Here is a 22,687-nt window from a genome sequence, read left to right on the forward strand (position 1 = left end):
CAACCCACTGAACCAACTTTAGCCACTGGGGACAGACACCAAAAACAACGGGAACTACGAACCTGCACCCTGCAAAAAGGAGACCCCAAACACAGTAAGGTAAGCAAAATGAGAAGACAGAAAAACACACAGCAGATGAAGGAGCAAGGTAAAAACCCACCAGACCAAACAAATGAAGAGGAAATAGGCAATCTACCTGAAAAAGAATTCAGAGTAGTGATAGTAAAGATGATCCAAAATTTTGGAAATAGAATGGAGAAAATAAAAGAAACATTTAACAAGGACCCAGAAGAATGAAAGAACAAACAAACAGTGATGAATAACACAATAAATGAAGTTAAAAATTCTCTGGAAGGAATCGATAGCAGGATAACTGAGGCAGAAAACAGGATAAGTGACCTGGAAGATAAAATAGTGGAAATAACTACCACAGAGCAGAGTAACGAAAAAAGAATGACAAGAATTGAGGGCAGTCTCAGAGACCTCTGGGACAACACTAAGCACACCAACATTCAAATTATAGGGATCTGAGAAGAAAAAGAGAGGGACTGAGAAAATATTTGAAGAGATTATAGTTGAAAACTTCCCTAATATGGGAAAGGAAATAGTCAAGCCCAGGAAGCACAGAGAGTCCCATACAGGATAAATCCAAGGAGAAACACGCCAAGACACATATTAATCAAACTATCAAAAATTAAATACAATGAAAAAATGTTAAAAACAGCAAGAGAGAAGCAACAATTAACATACAGGGGAATCCCCATAAGCCTAACAGCTGGTCTTTCAGCATAAACTCTGCAAGCCAGAAGGGAGTGTCAGGATATATTTAAAGTGATGAAAGGGAAAAACCTACAATCAAGATTACTCTACCCAGAAGGGATCCCGTTCAGATTTCATGGAGAAATTAAAACCTTTACAGACAAGCAAAAGCTAAGAGAATTCAGCACCACCAAAACAGCTTAACAACAAATGCTAAAGGAACTTCTCTAGGCAGGAAAAACAGAGAAGGATAAGATCTACAATAACAAACCCAAAACAATTAAGAAAATGGTAATAGGGGCATACATATAGATAATTACCTTAGATGTAAATGGATTACATGGTCCAACCAAAAGACATAGTCTAGCTGAATGGATACAAAAACAAGACCCATACATATGCTGTCTACAAGAGACCCACGTCAGACCTGAGAACACATACAGACTGAAAGTGAGGGGATAGAAAAAGATATTCCAAGAAAATGGAAATCAAAAGAAAGCTGGAGTAGCAATCCTCATATCAGACAAAATACTCTTTAAATAAAGACTATTACAAGAGACAAAGAAGGACACTACATAATGGTCAAGGGATCAATCCAAGAAGAATATATAACAACTGCAAATATTTATGCACCCAACATAGGAGGACTTAAATACATAAGGCAAATGCTAACAGCCATAAAAGGGGAAATCAACAGTAATACAATCATAGTAAGGGACTCTAACACTCCACTTTCACCAATGGACAGATCATCCAAAAAGAAAATAAGTAAGGAAACACAAGCTTTAAATGACACATTAAACAAGATGGACTTAATTGATATTTATAGGACATTCCATCCAAAAACAACCTAATACACTTTTTTCTCAAGGACTCATGGAACATTCTCCAGGATAGATCATATCTTGGGTCACAACTCAAGCCTTGGTAAATTTAAGAAAATTGAAATCGTCTCAAATATCTTTTCCAACCACAATGCTATGAGACTACATATCAATTACAAGAAAAAACTCTGTAAAAAATACAAACACATGGAGGCTAAACAGTACACTGCTAAATAACCAAGAGATCACTGAAGAAATCAAAAATACCTAAAAACAAATGAAAATGAAAACACGACAACCCAAAACCTATGGGATGCAGCAAAAGCAGTTCTAAGAGGGAAGTTTACAGCAATACAATCCTACCTCAAGAAACAAGAAACATCTGAATTAAACAATCTAACATTACACCTAAAGCAATTAAAGAAAGAAGAGCAAAAAACCCACTAAATTTAGCAGAAGGAAAGAAATCATAAAGATCAGATCAGAAATAAATGAAAAAGAAATGAAGGAAATGATAGCAAAGATCAATAAAACTAAAAGCTGGTTCTATGAGAAACAAAATTGATAAACCATTAGCCAGACTCATCAAGAAAAAAAGGGGAGAAGGCTCAAATCAATAGAATTAGAAATGAAAAAGAAGAAGTAACAGCTAACACTGCAGAGATACAAAGGATCATGTGAGATTTCTACAAGAAACTATATGCCAATAAAATGAACAATCTGGAAGAAATGGACAAATTGTTAGAAAAGCATAACCTTCCAAGACTGAACCAGGAAGAAATAGAAAATATAAACCGACCAATCAAAAGCACTGAAATGGAAACTGATTAAAAATCTTGCAACAAACAGAAGTCCAGGACCAGATTGCTTCACAGGCGAATTCTATCAAAAATTTAGAGAAGAGCTAACACCTATCCCTCTCAAACTCTTCCAAAATATAACAGAGGGAGGAACACTCCCAAACTCATTCTATGAGGCCACCATCATCCTGATACCAATACCAGACAAAGATGTCACACACACAAAAAAACTACAGGCCAATATTACTGCAGAACATAGATGCAAAAATCCTCAACAAAACACTAGCAAACAGAATCCAACAGCACATTAAAAGGATCATACAATGGTGAAAAACTGAAACCATTTCCACTAAGATCAGGAAAAAGACAAGGTTGCCTGCTCTCACCGCTATTATTCAACATAGTTTTGAAAGTTTTAGCCACAGCAATAAGAAAATAAAAATAAATAAAAGGAATCCGGGGCTTCCCTGGTGGCGCAGCGGCTGGGAGTCTGCCTGCCGATGCAGGGGACACGGGTTCGAGCCCTGGTCTGGGAAGATCCCACGTGCCGTGGAGCGGCTAGGCCCGTGAGCCACGGCTGCTGAGCCTGCGCGTCTGGAGCCTGTGCTCCGACAAGAGAGGCCACGATGGTGAGAGGCCCGTGCACCGCGATGAAGAGTGGCCCCCACTCGCCGCAGCTGGAGAAAGCCCACGCACAGAAACGAAGACCCAACACAGCCAAAAATAAATAAATAAACAAAATAAAAATAAATAAATAAATAAATAAATAAAAGGAATCCAAATTGGAAAAGAAGAAGTAAAGCTGTCACTGTTTGCAGATGACATGATACTATACATAGAGAATCCTAAAGATGCTACCAGAAAAATACTAGTGCTAATCAATGAATTTAGGACAGTAGCAGGATACAAAATTAATGCACAGAAATCTCTTGTATTCCTATACACTAATGATGAAAAATCTAAAAGAGAAATTAAGGAAACTCCCCCATTTACCATTGCAACAAAAAGAATAAAATACCTAGGAATAAACCTACCAAAGGAGACAAAAGAGCTGTATGCAGAAAACTGTAAGACACTGATGAAAGAAATTAAAGATGATACGAATAGGTGGAGAGATATACCATGTTCTTGGATTGGAAGAATCAACATTGTGAAAATGAATGTACTACCCAAAGCAATCTACAGATTCAATGCAATCCCTATCAAACTACCAATGGCATTTTTCAGAGAACTAGAACAAAGAATTTCACAATTTGTATGGAAACAGAAAAGACCCCAAAGCCAAAGCAATCTTGAGAAAGGAAAACAGAGGTGGAGGAATCAGGATCCCTGACTTTTAACTATACTGCAAAGCTACAGTAATCAAGACAGTATGGTACTGGCACAAAAACAGAAATATAGATCAATGGAACAGGACAGAAAGCCCAGAGATAAACCCATGCATATATGGTCGCCTTATCTTTGGTAAAATAGGCAAGAATACACAATGGAGAAAAGACGTAGTCTTCAATAAGTCGTGCTGGAAAAACTGGACAGCTACATGTAAAAGAATGAAATTAGAACACTCCCTAACAACATACACAAAAATAAACTCAAAATGGATTAAAGACCTAAATGTAAGGTCAAACACTATAAAACTCTTAGACAAAAACTTAGGCAGAACACTCCATGGCATAAATCACAGCAAGATCCTTTTTGACCCACGTCCTAGAGAAATGGAAATAGAAACAAAAATAGACCAATGGGACCTAATGAAACTTCCAAGCTTTTGCACAGCAAAGGAAACCATAAACAAGACAAAAAGATAACCCTCAGAATGGAGAAAATATTTGCCAACGAAGCAACTGACAATGGATTTATCTCCAAAATATACAAGTAGCTCATGAAGCTCAATATCAAAAGAACAAACAACTCAATCCAAAAATGGGCACAAGACCTAAATAGACATTTCTCCAAAGAAGATACACAGATTGTCAAGACATGAAAGGATGCTCAACATCACTAATCATTAGAGAAATGCAAATCAAAACTACAGTGAGGTATCACCTCACACCAGTCAGAATGCCCATTATCAATAAATCTACAAACAATAAATGTTGGAGAGGGTGTGGAGAAAAGGGAACCCTCTTGCACTGTCGGTGGGAATGTAAATTAATACAGCCACTATGGAGAACAGTATGGAGGTCCTTAAAAAACTAAAAGTAAAACTACTATGACCCAGCTATCCCACTACTGGGCATATACACTGAGAAAACCATAATTCAAAAAGAGTCATGTACCACAATGTTCATTGCAGTTCTATTTACAATATCCAGGATATGGAAGCAACCTAAGTGTCCATTGACAGATGAATGGATAAAGAATATATGGCACATATATACAATGGAGTATTAGTCAGCCATAAAAAGAAACAAAATTTCATTATTTGGAGTGAGGTGGATGGACGTAGACACTATCACACAGAGTGAAGTAAGTCAGAAAGAGAAAAACGAATACCATAAGCTAACACATGTATATGGAATCTAAAAAAAAAAAAGTTCTGAAGAACCTAGGGGCAGCACTGGAACAGAGACACAGTTATAGAGAATGGACTTGAGGACACAGGGAGGGGGAAGGGTAAGCTGGGACAAAGTGAGAGGGTGGCATGGATATATATACACTACCAAATGTAAAATAGATAGCTAGTGGTAAGCAGCCACATAGCATATGGAAATCAGCTCAGTGCTTTGTGTCCACCTAGAGAGGTGGGATAGGGAGCGTGAGAGGGAGACACAAGAGGGGAGGAGATATGGAGATATATATATATGTATAGCTGATTCACTTTGTTATACAGCAGAAACTAACACCATTGTAAGGCAAGTATACTCCAATAAAGATGTTAAAAAAAATTTTTTTTAATGGACTGGTAATATAACATGTTGGCAAGGGTGTGGAGAAGGAAGCAAGGACTCTCATGCATTTATGGTGACATGTAAAATGGCATGACCATTTCTGGGGACAGTTTGCCGGTTTCCTATAAAGTTGAACATACTTATCATATGATTTAGTACATCTTTTTCTGAGGTGTTTACTCAGAGAAATGGAAACTTATGTCTGTAAAAAGACTTGTACATGAATGTTCATAGGTGCTTTGTTTATAGTGACTCCAAATTTGAAAGAACCCAAGCAATGATGGGTTCAGTAAATAACCAGATAAACAAATTATAGTATGTCATAAAATCAAATTCTACCCAGCAATGGAAAGGGATAAACTACTGATAACACAGCATGGAAGAATCTCACAGATATTATGCTGAGTAAAAGAACAAATTCTATTTATATGTAATTGTAGCATAAGCAAAAAAATCCATTAAAGCGATTTTAAAAAAAAAAGAACATCAGTTTTCACCTAAGTCAGAGGATGGGGATAAGAAGGGAGATGAGTACAAAGGAATGCTAACAATCTTTCCCCAGAGATGAAAATGTTCTATATATTGATTGGAGTGTAGTTTACATTATATACATTTGTCAAAATTCATTTTACCTTAAATGTATGCATTTTATTGAATGTAAATTTTACAATTCAATTCCTTTAAAAAAATTTAGACCTTTCATATCCTGACTTCCACCTTCTCTGCAGCCTAATCTCTAGCTGTTTCATCTTGAACTTTTAAGTTTTCTTCATTGGGCCACTTCTTGCCTTTAGGTTTTTGCATATACCACCCCCAAACTTGATAATCTTTCCACTCCTTCTTCAGCTTGAGGAACGCGTTTCCTTCTAAGCCCAGATCCGTTAAGTGCTCGTCCTATCTGCTTCCAAAGCACTCCAGAACAGCACTCAGTGGAAGATATATCCCTTTTTAATGCTTACTTGTCTGTCTTTCCTGTTAAATTATAATCTGTCTGAGTACAGGAACTGTGCTTGCTTTGTTCCCACAAGATACCTGTCACAGCCTTGGCTTGTAGTTGGCACTTAATAAATATTTGTTGAATAAGTGAATGAGGGAATCAGTAAATGAACAGATCTCCTGAGATCTTCAGGTAGATTCTCAGTGATTTCCAGGTTCTGTTTTCTAGGTGAAATTAATTGAGGGCTTCCCCCTGTAAGTGAATGTTATTTTTGGTATGGCGCAACACAGTTTATTATAGGTATTTTTTCCTAAGTTATACTTCCCAGAAGCCACCGTTTTTGTAGGAGCAGTGAGTCACAGAAATGCAATTCTTGGCTGTGCCTTCCGCCACCACCCCGTCCCCCCAGCTAGCCAAACCAAACATTCCATGTTAACCGTGTTTTTGATTGTGTAAAGGATTTCTGTCTGAATTAGATTGTCTATCAAGATATTTTGTAGTCTCCTTCCACTCTGAAAAGTGTAGCTTATTCTTCCTTTCTTACAATGTTTCTTACCTTTTTGCAAATGATTTTGAAAAATAGTTGCCATATAAATAATAATTTATGCAAACATTATAGATGAAACCTACTAAGATAGATTCTTATCCACTCTACCACCGTTTCTTGTCTTTTATTCTATTGATATGTAGTTTTGTAGCTTTTAGGAAAAACTAAGGTACTGTGCATTCAATTTAAAGTTTAAGAGAGAGGTATTGAGCCCCCTTCTCAAAGATCTTAGAGTCTTGTGGACTTACAAATAAACAAAGCATTTTGTGCTCTATAACACAATAAAGGCATGTCCAGGGCACTAAATGGGGGTTGGGGTCTACAACTCCATGTACATTATATCTCATTGTTAAACATGCTTCTAAGATAGGCATTAGTAGTCCCACTTTATAAATAAAGATTATGAAAATAACAGGACCCTTATGTTTTCAAGGTCACACAACTAGTAAATGGCACAACCAAAATTCAGACCAGGCAGATTTTTAAGCCTATGCCCTTTTTATTTTATCTTTTTAAAGTTAGCCTTTATTTCTTAAGCTGTTGGTGGATACACTGGCATTCATTCTATTGGGTTTTTTTGGTTTGGGGTTTTTTTTGGGCCACACTACGTGGCATGCTGGATCTTAGTTCCCCGACCAGGGGTCAAACCCATGCCCCAGAAGCTCGGAGTCTTAACCACTGGACCACCAGGGAGGTCCCAAGCCTATGCCCTTTTATATACACTGCTCTTCCTGCCAAGTGCAGGAAGGGAAGAAAATTACGGAGTCAGGAATGACCCACAGTTTTCCAGGGAGGTAGACTGAGTGGCAATTGATGGTGCCCATATTCTGGGACCAAGGATGCAGAAGAGGGGCAAGTTTGGAGGAGAAAATGATATTTTGAGATACTTGAAGATCAGTGTTTGATGATCTTGAGACTCGGATGCCTCTAGGCAATTATGTCCAGCTACCGCAGGCAATGGGAATGAGAGTCTGGAGCACAAGCTATAGTCATGGGCTGGAGATAAAGGCATGAACACCATAGTACCTATGTAGTGGTTGAAACTTTGGGTATGTATCAAATCACCCAGAAGGAGTATGTAGATTAAGAGGCTTAAACATCCATCTTTGATTCATTGGCCTCTAGATTCCTCTTATATATATTATATAAAAAATCTCATGCATATATCAGGGCTTAATTAAAGTTGGACTCATTCATTTAACAAATATTGATGAAATTACTGAGTATTAATTATGTGTTCAATAGTAGACTAGGCTCTATGGGGAACAGGAAGGAAGAAGATATTATTTCCCCACTCTAGGAGCCTACCATTTGGTTGGCAAGTCAGGGTATATTTATATTACCAACTATTGGAAGTCATAATGCACAATCTACACTATGGACAGTTACCAGCATGTTTTATGTTTGTGCATATGTTTCAAGGAAACCTTGAGTGTCTCATAACAAATCATCCCAAGACATCCAAAAGGTATAATATACACATCATTGATATAAGCTCTTCCTAGTTTGCTACTTCGGTTTCTGTTCTTTGGAAGCTGTTTAACACTTAAATAATAAAAATGTTTCTTTCTTGAGCATATTATGCTTTAAGCCTGTTTACTTTAATGCTGAAAAATGCAGGTAGACCTCAGGTAGACTGGAACTTTGAATTGGAAAGCTGTAGGGAGACCCACGCATGACCTCACTCCATTTCTCATCCCTGCTTCTCTCTGCATATCTGGTTCATTCTTCTCTCTGCAGACTCTCTCTCTCTACTCCTAAAGGTGCCTGACAAAATCTGGCCACACAGAGTAGAATACGGTTGCTAAGTGTTTTCTGGGTCTTGAGTTCCTCTTGGTTTTCCTCTGTGAACACTGTGTGTGTATTATCTTTAATCCTTACCACAACCCTTCAAGACTGAAATTACTCTCTCTGCATTACATATGAGGAAACAAGCTGAGAGAGATTGTGGCCTCCCAAGTCATTGTCATCTGTTGGGGGTTCAAAGATAAAAAGATAAGGCCTCTGCCCTCATGGACTTCATAGTCCAGTGATGCAGCAGATATTCATTATTATAGGTATAAACATAAACTAATCATCCTAGAATTCTGTGAGCGGTGCTATAGTGTGTAAACATAGAATTGTAGTAAGACAAAGAATGATGCCTGGAGAAGCAGGGAGAGCACTGTAGAAAGGACATCTGAACCAAACTTGGAAAGATGTATATCTCTCCAGGTATAAAAGAAGGGAAATGATGTTCCAGTCAGTAGGAGTCTTAAGTTAGAGAGGCACAAGGGTATTTATTATCAACAGGAAGAAAGAGCAGTGCTGTCCATGTTTCTCCTTGAACCCATGGCTCACCTTCTGAGTTGGCAGCCAAGCACAGGTTCACTAATGGTGAACGTGGCTATAGATCCTGCTGAAATGGTTCAAAATAATCCGATTTCCAGAGAAGCCAGGGAAGAGAACACTTGAAACCAATATTTGATATAAAAATTTTGTCTCTTGCTCTCTAGTTTTCTCTTCTTCTCCCTATACCTCCACCCCAACCACAATATAAATCAGCACAAAAAACAATGTGGGCCTTAGCAGTAATTGCTGTTAGCTTTGAATGATGAAAACACACCAGACTTGGGCATTACAAAAGCTGCTTTTGTGGTACATTATACGTTTTTCAGGATTTCCCAAAGTATGTTTGTACTGTCTCTGTCTTACATATCCCATACAGCTTTGCATAGAACTTTTGGGATATCCCACCAAATAATATGACTCTGGATTCAATACAGACTTATTTAGCAAGCTATGAGTTACATAATCTTACTTATGTCTCTTCAGAACTAAGGCTGAAATGTAAGTGCTGTCTGTACAGATAGCAGCTTCAGACTGTCTCTAGCTTGTTATAAATGGAGAAAAGTACCAACAATTTTCACTTACGAGACACATTCTCTCATAGCTAAGCTGTACCCCCAGAGATGTTTAAATAAAAAGTTTTTTCTTAAATTATGAGAAATGCTAATAAGCAAGAAAGATTTGCTACTTAAAATATATTTAAATTTCAGTAGAATTATACCTGAACATCTATAAATTCATTCTATTCCTTAAGCTCTGAAGAAGATGGACATGTGTTTCTATGGAATTCTCTTTCAGCTTAGCATTTGTCAGTAGAATAATCGTTATCCATGCCATTGTTATCAGAAATAGCCCTATCTTCTTCTGAACCTCAGATGAAGGTCTTGCTAGTGTAGGGCATAACAAATATTGCAATACCAAACTACCTCACTTTATCTAATGTAACTAAAAATCAACTAGTCCAGAAGGACTCAGATAAAAGCAAGCACAGATGTATTTAAGTATGTTGCCCCACTAGCCCTCACCACTAATGGAAACAGTATCTAATTATGGCAGATAATTTTAAAAATCTTTTTTGTCCAGGTAATTGTATGTGTATGTAATAAAAATTGAAAAAATATAAAATATACATGGTAAGGTGAGAGTAAGTCTTTCTTCCTCACCACTCCCCAGCCATGTTGCACCAGCTCTAAAAGCAATTACCATATTCAAACTTTCTCTGCCCTTCCAGAGATATTATGCACATATGTGTGTATGTTTATGTGTGTATACCCACACATTGCTTTAATTTTATACAAATGGTGGCACTTAATACACACTCATTTGCATCTTGTGTTTTCACTTAACACATCTTAGAGTTGTTGCATATTAGTCCATGTAGACCTGCCTCATTCTATTTAATCCTACTTAGTATTCCATTATTTCATTGCACTGTAATTCATTTACCAGATCACTATTGATGGAAATTCATGCTGTTTCTAGTCTTTTGTTAATACAGACAATGTTGCAGTGAATATACTTTGCATATATATAGGAATATTTGTCAGATAAATTTCTGGAAGCAGAATTGTTGGGCTAATGATGGGGAGTGTGGGAGAAAAGGTGTTTTTTGAGTAAAAGTTCAGAAGTGATCTGAGGTTTTGTACCTTCGCTTAGCTCTGTATCTGTCTTTCTTGGTTCTTTCTCTCTCCTAGGGATTCCTTTCCTGAGACTATTCAGACACTACAATACAGCTCATCTCTACTTTCTCACCAGTATTCTGAACTTGTTTGTCTTTTTATCCTACCTACTCCATCAGTCATCAAAGCTGGATCAATCAAAACATCTCCCTTCTTTACTGCTATACCTAGACTGCCAAGTGTTTGGGGGAAACACATGTAATTTTGTTCTATAACAAATTTATATTTTCTTAGGTCATTTAGGGACTCTATACTACTCAAAAATCTTTTTACTTACACCTAACAAATTGTCCCTCCATTTCCAACATTGGCCATTCCACTGGCTGATCCATATTCACAAGCTTTTTATCTTACTTATACCATACTCACTCTTGGGAAATGGCTTGGTTCCCTACTTCTTAGAGAAAAACAACTCATTAATATTAGAACCCCCTTAACTTCCCTTTTTACCCTTAAAATTTCTACATGAAATTCTCGGACTATGTCAAAACAAGAGCTCCCCTTTTACTATTTAATGCTAATCCGGCCACATACTCCTTATTCCCACTGCCTCTCTACTGATTTTTTCACCCCAGTCTGTAAAGAAGTTCTGTAAAATAAAAGTCCTCTCTCTGCTCTTTATTCTCCTCCAGTAATTGCTTCCCATTCCTTCCCAAGTAGCATTCTTAAGAGAGTAAGCCAAAGAATATATATTTCCAGTTTCATTTCCAATCTGCTTGTCCAGTCGTTAAAGAAAGGGGACTGCCTCTACCGCAGCACTGACACTGCTCTTGCCAAGGTCCCCAAAGAACATCAAATTTTGACCATTTTTGAGCCGTCTTGGGCATCCCCCCTGTACTTGAATTTTCTCCAGCATTTGATCCTTGAATCACCCCTAATCCCACCTCTTCCTGCAGAATTTCTCAGCTATTTTAATTATATGCTTTCTTCTTGTTCTTAACTCATTTTCTCTTGACTGTTTTTTTAAAAGCTATTCTTCTGGTTTCTTTCTGACTTTAGGTCTTTAGGTCCTATGTTTCCTAGGATTAAGTCCTCATCAAGTTTTTCTTCCCTTTATTCTTTCCATGAATGATCTCATTTATTCCCTAGTTTCAGTGATCACCTGTATGCTGATGACTCATAGAGCCTGTCTAAACCTCTCTCCTTGACTCCAGACCATATTTACAACTGGCTAATAGTCTTCTTTACTTGGTTGACTCACGGATACCTGAAATATAACATGTCCCAAATTGAACTCACTTTTCAGTTCCCCACCCCATTTCTCAAGGCTGGCCTTTCTCTCCATCATTCACTCAGTCACCCAGGCCAGGAATCTTTAAATCATCTTTAAATCATCTCTTTAAATCATCTTGCTTTTCCCTCTTTTAGCTACACCTGATCAGTCACTAAATTCTGCTGTTTCTATCTCCTAGGTTCCTATTGAATTCACTCTCTTATTTCCATACCCATGTGATTGCAGGAGTTTTCTCTCTCATTATTTCTTACCTAAACTATTTCAGTAATCTGCTAATTGGCCTCCATCAATTTATGTACTTCTAATTAAGCTCCTTCACACTGCTTGGTAGAGTTATCTTGCTAAATTGCTTATCGTATCATGTTACTCCCTTAACTTAAAATTTTTTTCTAAGTTTTCATTGTCTACAGTACAGTTTGAACTATTTATCGCACTTTACATTTTATTTGCTTCTCCAGCTTCATCACCTCTGACTTTTCAACACATGGTGTATACTTCAGTCTTTAACAACTATTCATAATTGCCTCCATATCCTTTTCCTTTCTATCTCTGGACGGTTGTTCATACTATTTCTTGGCCTTTCTCAGTCTGTCTCCTAAAGAATATCTGTTGACCTTTCAAACTCAGATGAAGTGCTCTCCACTATGGCTCCATAGATTTTTTTTATAACTGTATATTTTTAAAATTCACTGCTCTATTTCCTCCATTAGACTGCAAGAGTTTCCTGGGGAATGACCATGCTTTATTTATCTATGTATATTATTATCTTTCACAGTTCCTTGTACCGAGAATCCACTCAAAAAGTATTCATTGAATAATGTCCTTTGTTTGGTCCCTGTTTTCTTTCTTTATTCTAGTTTATAGTTTACTGTCCAATTAGTTTTCCTAAAACAATTATCTGTTTATGTTACTTCTCCCCTCTAAATCTTCCAAGGGACTTTGCTCATGGATAGGTTGATTCCAAACTCCTTGGTATGGTGCTTAAGTTTCCTCAGACCTGTTTCCCCATATTTCTTTCCAACGCCACTGTAAGTGTATCTACAGGTACCTTTTACTTTCTTCCCAGAGTGGTCTACTTGATATTCTTCAAAATGTTCCATGTGAATTGACACTACTCTTTTACTGCTCGGATCATTATCCTGAGGTCAAATGACTTTTCCCCTTTTCTATCTTGTCTGATCTCACTCACCCTTCACAGTGAAGTTTAAATCTACAGCTCCATAATACTTTCCCTGACCATTCCCTGAATAATAAATCTCTTTCTCCCAACTGTCACAGCACTTGTACTTTATACCATAGTTTGTTGTGTTCAGAATTTATTTTATTGCTTGTATTCCTTGTTATCTTTGTGAAATTTTAACTTTTAGTTGTCTCAACTATGTGACTAATTTATAATGCATTAAGGATAGGGACTATATCTCAACAGTATTGAATAAATGCTTTTATTGTCCTTCACATCATTGATCAGGACTATTGTTATTCTTTCTCATATAAGGTATGACAATGTATTGATTTCCTGACTTGACTTACATGTGATTTTAGTCTTAACCAAGTTTTAAGTGTATTTTTGCTTATCGATTCTGACCATTTCTTAAATATGATATTATTTTCTATTGATTTCTGATCTTCTGCCTGCATGGCTGATGGTCCATCATTTTTAAAAACACGTCCCTTACTCTTTAGCTTCCTGACCCAATTATATTCCTCTGTATTGAGCCAATGGCTGATATGATGAGGAGGAGGAAAAAGAGAAGGAGGAGGAGTTAACCTGAGTGTTTCAATCATGTTTCAAGGTAACAGGGCTTCTTGTTTTCTCTTGTGGACATAGTCATGTGAACATATTCATTAAGTAGAGATAGAGTAAATTTGCTGCTTCTGTATCCCAAAGTATGAAGGAAACGTGTGATCACCAGATATGATGAAATAGAATTCCAGGGTCTCACTGTTTTTAACTTTTGGACCTATTATCTGTCCCAAGCCACTAGGTCCCTTTTGCATGTTACCCCCACCCGGAGATTGGACAGGGACACTCCCCATTTCTAAGGCCATGTCTTTAGACTCATGGCCATATCTTTTTCCTTTTTCAACCTCAGCCACTTGAAAGAACTCCAACTTACAAAAGTGGTAAACTATTTGAGGTGCAAATTGTATTAGTTATTATTTGTCCAGACTTCTCAAACTTGAAGAAAATAGGCAATTTTGTGAAAATACATATTAGCTCCACTTCCCTCCCTTTAGCAGTTCCGGAGCTCCAGGCCCAGTTCAAGCTCCTTTCCTGCTAGACCTGTGCCTATTCCCAGCTTCTGGTCTCACGTGCTGTACACCAGTGCTGGCTCTACTGTCCACTTTGCAAGATGCAGCCTGTTGTACGAATGAAATTATACATTTGAACCAGATGAGTTTGACTTGGTGATTGGCCCTATGCACAGTCTACAATTTGGGTCAGACTTATGAAAAGTTTGGTGAATTTGGCACCATCTTTGAGGAAGTGTGGGCTGTCTTAATACTCCAGAGAGAAACCTTCAGGATCTCAGACATTCCATCTCTTGCGGGCTTCCAGAAAAGGCCACCCTCTGCTGGCATGGAAGAGAGGGCTCTTTTTCAAACTATTCAAGTCATGTTGTGACTTGAAGTCGAAGTCTAGTACAAAATCATGAAAAGACAAGAGATAATTTGCACTGATTCTAGAATAAGCAGGTTTACTCTACTGCATAGGGACTCTGGTTTAGATGGTCCAGGAAGAAAACATTTCTACCACTGAAGTAGAATTCTGTGAAAGAGTTTAAAATAAATGTCATTTCTAAAACATGAGAAAAAAATACAGCTAAGTTAGTTTGCTGAGGGGAGACAATGACCAGATCCCATGTACCAATTAAAAGGGATTTGTAGGTTCCAAGGTGGGATACCTCTTTGATTCATCCTCTTGTCGGCTTCAGTAGAAATGAGGCTTCAATTAGGAGCTTAGTAGTAAAGCCTGAGAATTTTTTCCATCCCAGATTTTTAAAGAATCATAAAGCAGCTTGAAAGAAAGCCTCACTCACTCATCCTGAAATCTCCACTGAAAAATAAATAATTGAAACCATAGCTGGGCATGATTAATGAGGATACATTATTATAATTTATTATACTGTTTTTGGAGGGCTGTTTTTCCTCCATTTTTTCTCATCTGTCTCCTCTGTTACCTCTCCTACTACACTGGAGACTGAGCAAAATGCAGATGTTAAGAACAAAAAGATATCAAAGAGTTAGTCTTGGCTAAGTTAGCAGTGACCACATTATAGATCTCAGATTTTTCCTCCTTTCATGTGGCTTTTTTGTAGGTTGGACAATAAATTTACTAGTATGAATTACTACACGTTTGATCCAAACGTGCTGTAGTGGATAAAAAGAAGTAACTGTGGATAGGTCTGCGGGAACTTCTAGATCAAATTCGGGTATACATGGAGGGGCCCTAGAATTTAGGTGAAACTTTTCAAATCTGACAAATACATTGCTTAAGACATTTGAAAATTTCTTAAAACAAATAATAGAAAACCCTCCTTGTGCCTAATTACCACATAGATTTTCATATAGGGAGTCATATAAGGTAATTATAGTTAGTTAATGTTGGTTCTATTCACCTAAATATGTCTCTACCTTTTGGTTGAGGTGTTCCCTTTTTTAATATTAAAGAATCTTCTAACTGCTTACAAAGCCCTGATGTTGAAAAGTGTTTAATTATATATAGATGTTCTAAATCCATCCTAAGCACTAAAACTGTGCGTTTCTTGTTTGAACTGTTAAACCTCTTGTCTAGCAATCATGAACTTCTGTATTTTTTATCTGAAAAGAATATATTTAGAGCAATGATTCTCAACCTTGACTGTATATTAAAATCACCTGAGGAGCTTTAAAAAATTCTGATGCCCAGGCTGTACTCCAGACCACTTAAATCAGAATTTTAGGACATGGTACCTAGGCATCAGTACTTCTTCTAGATCCCTAGAAAATTCCAATGTGTAGACCACTGATTTAGAAAGGTAGCATGTTCTGATGAAAGAGCAGAGGCTTTGGAGTCAGCTAGTTCCTTGGTTGGTGTTCCATTTCCAGCACTTTATTCATTCATTTGAAAATATTTGAACATCTAATAAAAAAATAAAATGCCTAATACACACTGGTACGTTCAATACATGGGAAGTATTATTATAGTAATAATAATGTCTACTAATAAAAGCGTCTTATGAATGGCACTATATACATATAGAAAACAAATATATTAAGATTGCATTTGAAGTGCCTTGTTATGCTTCAATTACATTATACATGCTGTATTCATAAGGGTGACAAAGTCAAATAGACATCTCATCCACCTTTTAGTCTCTTAACACTTGGTACTTCCCTTACAGTGATTATTTTAATTCCACTTTGGATTGTATACATATTGTATTTATCAGTGCATGCAAACTATTATATTCATTGGTGCAATGCTAAACTCTAAGCTTCTTGAGAACAGAAAATGTTTTCTTACTCATCCTGGCATCCCCATCTTAGCATGGTGCATCTCTCTCCATGATTCTAACATGCAGCCTGTTTTCTGAAGTCAGGTAGTTTGGTCATATTTGAGAAGCAATTAAAGACAGGGTATTGAAGGAATTATAGACTTTATAACCATAAGGGGTGTGTATGTTTGCACGTGTGTGCATGTGTGCCTGTGTGTGTGTGTGCGTGTGTGTGTGTTTGGAGAGAAAAATTTTCTGTTAAAGGAAACCGTGCTTAGTTTAGTTCATTCCTTGGCTTATGGCCTCTTGCAGTAGGCATTTTCCTGAGGGTTGTCTGTTAGAAGACTGATCTTGTGGGTGGTCTGCCATACTGAATTTTGGATCTAAGATCTCAGGTCCAAGGCCCTCATCCTCCATAATGCCAGCAGACGGTACACTCCATCAACGCCTAATTTCTTCCTAGTAGTTTGAACCCACAATATTTTTTGGTTTGGTACCAGAATCAACTTCATAAGACGTAGAAGAAAGAATGTCTGGAATTGGGAACCTAAATATGTGACTTTCTTTTGAGAGGTGATTGATCAGAAGAACATTTGTTATCCACAGTGTGTTTATGGAAAACAGCTTTAAGAAGGAAAGGCTTTCTGACCTCACGGCAACCATTGTTGTCCACTGAAACTTCTGCCTTGATTGTTCTTTTAATTAATAACCATTTTAAACAAGAATTTGAGGAGGAAAAGGGTATGGTCATTTTAACTATCAATTGATTGTACTTCTACCCACATTGTTCCAATCTGCACTTGTAGCTAAAGCCTCCACAGAGCTGAATCCATGACACATTCTAAACGAACTTAGGGGAAAACCTGAAATAAAGGTAGAGAATGTTTAGGCAAATGGCCTTTTAAAACAGAGAAAATATTTTTTCTAAAGTGTTGAAATACAAGGGTGTCCATAATTTTGCCTTTCTCCAATGAATTTATAGTCATGTAGAACATGCTGTAAAAATGGCTAATTGAAATTAGGGACTACGAATGGGCTTAAATTATTTTATCCTCCTATTAAGAGGAAATCACTCTTAACAGATATAACATCCTCATTAATCATCACAGCTTCCACAATATTCACAAAAACAAAAGCCATGTAAATCTATTTGGTAGACAGAAGCAGAGAAGTAGTGGTATGTAGCTGACACTTAAGGCCGTTAAGGAAACTTGCTGGTTTCCTATAGAGGTACTGACTAGCTTTCTTCTAATAGATGTTATTTATTTTATTAAAATTCTGCTTACCAGAGTACCGTGACTGGGTATAGAGATTGCACTGAAGATATTTCACCATTGGCAGGAGAGAGAGTGGGTCCTAATCAGTATCAACCTGGAGTATATATGAGCATCTTCCAGTAAAATGAAGTTAATTTTTGAAGTTAAGTTTTTCCATACCACAGATATTAATCAATACTTAGAACTTGAGTGTATTATAAATTCCGAATCATTCTTCAACCAGTGGTTTCTGGTGTATATATTATCTGAGGAAAGAAGAGGCAAGAGCCTATTGAAGGAAGAAGGAAAACGACTGAAAGCTGTATTATTTCCCATTCCCACTTCAATACCTCTGTGAAGACCCATCACTTATTCACAGCGGTGATCAGTCAGACATTAATGATGTACAAACATTTTTGCATTCTCATTCCTGTTTTTTCTCCCCCCATCTTAACTTTAGAGTTTGAAATATATACACCTTCTCTGTCTTGGCTACTTCTAGTTTGCTGTTGTCAATCAAATGTTGGATCATTGATCCATTTACAGTAAAAGTGTAATACATTTTGTAATAAAATTTTGTTGGATTGAAAAGATCCTGTTTCATCCCTGTGTGATGGGGAAACACCTGCATTTTAGAGGATCGTTCTAACCAAGTGATTAAGTTAAGAACACCCAGCTTGATATTGTAATACAAATATCTTTTGGAAACTACAGTTTTTGAAAACAAAACACAGTTAATGCTACAACTAATGAGTCACAAACAAAATGCAAGAAAATAAAGACATTTTCTCAAAAAGATTTGGAGAACTTAATTAGGAGAATATTTTTAATGGACAGTGTTTAAGATTGGCCTTGTGGTCTTCCTCTAGATTTTACGGTGTATATTTTGTAAGCTATTTCCTTTGTTCACCCTCACCTTCCTTCACATTTAGCATTGATTTAGACGATTTGGAATGGAAAGCTTCCCCTTTCTCTAAAAAGATATTTCTAGTTCAGAAATTTCACTGGTATCCCACCTTAATCAATAAGGGATACTATATAGGTCTCAGCATTCCCTGCTAAGAACTTTACTAGCATAATTGATCCTCTTGGCATTAATCTTCTTTTTTCTCTGCTCTGTGATCTGGGTTAGGATGGGGCAGTGCCTGAAAAAGCTGTAGCACCAGTGAGATGGATCCTAATTTTTACTGTAAAATTTCTTTTTTCTGGTAGGGGTTTCAAGCTTAGCTTTTTGCTGTTTGTGTGAAGGCAAAATGTGGCTGACTCAAAAATATTCTAATAGCACATCCTGGGAAGGCCAACCAGCCAAAAACATCATTGGATGTTCATTTTGTTCCCCAGTTTAAGGAAAGAAAAGGAAATCACACCTTATACGTAATGCCATAAATGTGCTTTCTTTGGTCGGTTATGAACAGCATGCGTTGGATTTTAACATGTGGATTTTTGACTTTAGGGGGTGAGATATTTTATAATCATCCAATCATCTGGTTTGCTTCCAGTGTAATCATTATTTAATTAGGGTATAAAAATTTAATGGAGGCAACATGGAAAATATTAATATTAATACATAACGTTTATTGAATATCATCACTGCCCTAGAAATTGAACAAAGCACAAAATTAGAGTACCTGCCAGTTAGCTTAGCATACATTTGCCAATTTTTTAAAGCAATTATTTAAAAAAAAACCTATTAAGTATCTTTATAACCACTGTAGTATGAAACCTAAAAGATCTAGTTAATCCTTTTCACCAAAATTCATCATCAATATTTTAATATTACCTGCTTAGGAATACTACTCCCACTGTCTTAACAAGTGTGCCAAGATGAATTGGAATAACTAAATTTTCCCGTCAAATTAGCAACGGGCTGCCGTGGGAGGACATGGATAAATAACCCTAGCAAAAACTAATTTTATCTCAAGAACAACCTAAAGGAGAAATTGCATCTCATCCCAATACGTGAGTCACTGTAGGCTACTGCACATTCCCTAGGCGAAACGGATTGCGAGCATCGGGTTTAGAATTCTGCAGTGATTCACTGGCCATGTATTCACAAAGACAGAAAGCCAATAGCCATTCTTGCAAATACTTTCTGTGCTTCCAAAGTATCATCCTATCTTCCTTTTCCCATTTGCAACTAAATTTATCAAAAATAGAAGGAGGAGGAGGAAGCGGCGGCACAGAAGGCAGTCTACACATGCTACCTGCTTTTCTTCACCACTCACTCTTCTTACTTTCCACTCCTACCACTCAGGAGAAACTGTTCTCTCAAAGATGCCTTGTAACCTCTAATTTCCAAATTGAAAGGCTTTTACTCATTTCTTGTTTAATTTCTCTTTCCAAGGCTTTGTGGCACTGTTTTCTCCTGGGGTCCCCTGACATCTTTTTTTAATATCCTTTACTACCTCCTTATCTTTTTTACCCCCTAAATGGTGGTGTTTCCATAAATTCTGTTCTTGACATCTTATGTTCTTACTTCTCAAAGACTCCCTTAATTCTTGGACTCACTGTGTGAATTTAACTCTGAGGTCTAGTCCACTACCACTGTGACCTTTGCTCCTACTGTTCTCTCCTTCGTCCATCTGCTCCAGCTATGCTGGTCTTTTTGGCATTGTATTTGCCAAGTCGACTCTCCTCTCAGAGGTTTTGCATTGGATGCTCTCTGCGCTTGGACTGCTCTTCCCCAAGTATCTGAAGGGCATATTTCCTCATCTCCTTCAGGTCTCTGGTCAAATGTTACCTTATAGGTAAGGCTTTCCCAGGTCACCCCATGTAAAATAGCAATTCCTACTCTCCACACTCACTTTTCTGCCTCAGGTTTCTCTATGCTCCTTAACAACATCAGATATTTTATATGTTTTTTTATTTGCTTATCATCTGCCTCCCCATCCTATAATATGTGCTTCATAAAGGCAGGGATTTTTATCTGTTTTGTTCACAGTATATTCTCAGTGCTTAGAACTGTGCCTGGCATGTAGTAGGTACTCAATAAATATTTGTTGCATGAATGAATGAGTTACCAGAGTTATAAAGAAGTCAAACTGTCCATGACTCCAAAATTCCTAAATCTCACTATCATTCATCTTACCTATGATAGCAGTGGGGCAACTTATTGGATCACCTCTCAGACCATGATATGAGAATTTGTGTAGAAGAGATTTATGAAAGCACTTCTCTCAGGGGCAACTTCTTTCCCCTCTAGAGATAGTGCTGGAGAAGATAGAAATAATTAGGCAGGATGTGGCTCTGAATGTGACTCCAGTGCATTTGCCTAGAAAGCCCCTCACAGGTGAGAAAAATTAGTCATACATCAGCTTCACAAAAATCTTGAGTTAAGCTGAATTAATTACTTTGTCATCAACAATTTGTTTGAATCATATTGATATGGCCAAACACAGCTCATTGAGAAAGTCAGCAATGTGAGGAAGCCAAATAAGATTTTAAAATTCCATGGTCTTGGCAGGTCATTTTACCAATAACCAAATGATACACCATTATAAATTGTAAAGGTTCTTATTTTGATTTTTCCATATATTCATATTGGACCTTTCTAAAGACCAGAATATGGTCCCCCTATTATTTTTTATGTCCATAGGCCCATAAATCTCATTAAATTTAAAAAGATCCCCATAAAAATGTTCTGTGAAAAGTCTTTTTGTTAAGAAAACTAAGTTGTTTTTCACAATGCTGAAAATTTGTCATTGTAAAAATCAGAATTCTCTGAAGTCTGGTTAATTCTAAAGCAAGAAGCTAGAACATTAGCTTGCTTTCAAGAAAGCAAATATCTCAGTGAGTTCAAAGTAAAATGTTTGGGCACAAGAGTATATAGCCATTTCAGAAAAGACTTTATTTTAAGATACTTCCTTTAAGGAACACTTGTCTAGACATGTCTTCCTTGCCTTGTGTGAAATTAATAGCTTGAAAAGAACTCTGTGAATGGTTCCAAATGCAAACTTTGAAATTGTTGAATAACTTAATAAAGATGCATTTCATTCCTGGTTTACCAAATATGGTTTGACAATGCTTCCAACAGTCAAGATGGTTTCTATAATGGAGAATGCCACATTATTTAATAATAATGCCACCCGAAAGGAGAACTCTCTTTAAGACTTAACTGCACAGAACATCTATTTATTATTGAAAAAATAAGTTCATCCAGTGTCCTCTGAGATCATTAATTGGGTAGAAAAAGGCTTTCTAACACAGAAAAAGCCCTAAGTCAAAGAAGAATCTGAGCCTCTCCTCTATTAGAAAAGAGAACTTTATGTTCACCTGCACAATTGGGTGAAATAACATTGGTCTCATGAAGCGGGTGCACACTTGATGGAGAAAATAGACTCGCTGAGACTCTACACATAGTATCTGTGTGTCAGATACTTTTGCATATCTTATCTTATTCAGAACTCAAACACAACCTGTCAGAGAGGTATAGTTATTTCTATATTACTGGTAAGAAAACTCTGGTTCTAAGAGATTCAGAGATGTGTGACCAAGTTGGAATTTGAACCCAGGTCTTGTGACTCCATGCCCAGTGTTCTTTCCACTAAATCACACTATCCCATGAGTCTGTCCAATCATCTGAGGCAGAAAGGGTATTCACAATAAAATATTATTAGGAATGTCACAGATTCCAATACTCCACCCATACGCCTTCAGAAACTTCCCTCAGAAATGTTTACATTTTCTGTGCCTGTTCCAAATCCTATGGCTGTATAACAAATTACCCCACAATTCAGTGGCAGAAATCAGCTGTTTATTATGCTCATGGATTCTGTAGATCAAGAGTTCGAACAAGGCATGGCAGGGGCAGAATGTCCTCTACCCATAATGTTTGGGGCATCGGCCAGAAGGCTAAAAGATGGACTCACCAGAAGTATACCTCATTCACATGTCTGTGGTTGTTGCTGACTGTGGGCTTAGATCTTAGTTGAGACTGTGAGACAGACATCTCCAT

This window comes from Leucopleurus acutus (genome assembly GCF_964270905.1).
Source record: "Leucopleurus acutus genome assembly, chromosome: 3".
Classification (NCBI taxonomy): domain Eukaryota; kingdom Metazoa; phylum Chordata; class Mammalia; order Artiodactyla; family Delphinidae; genus Leucopleurus; species Leucopleurus acutus.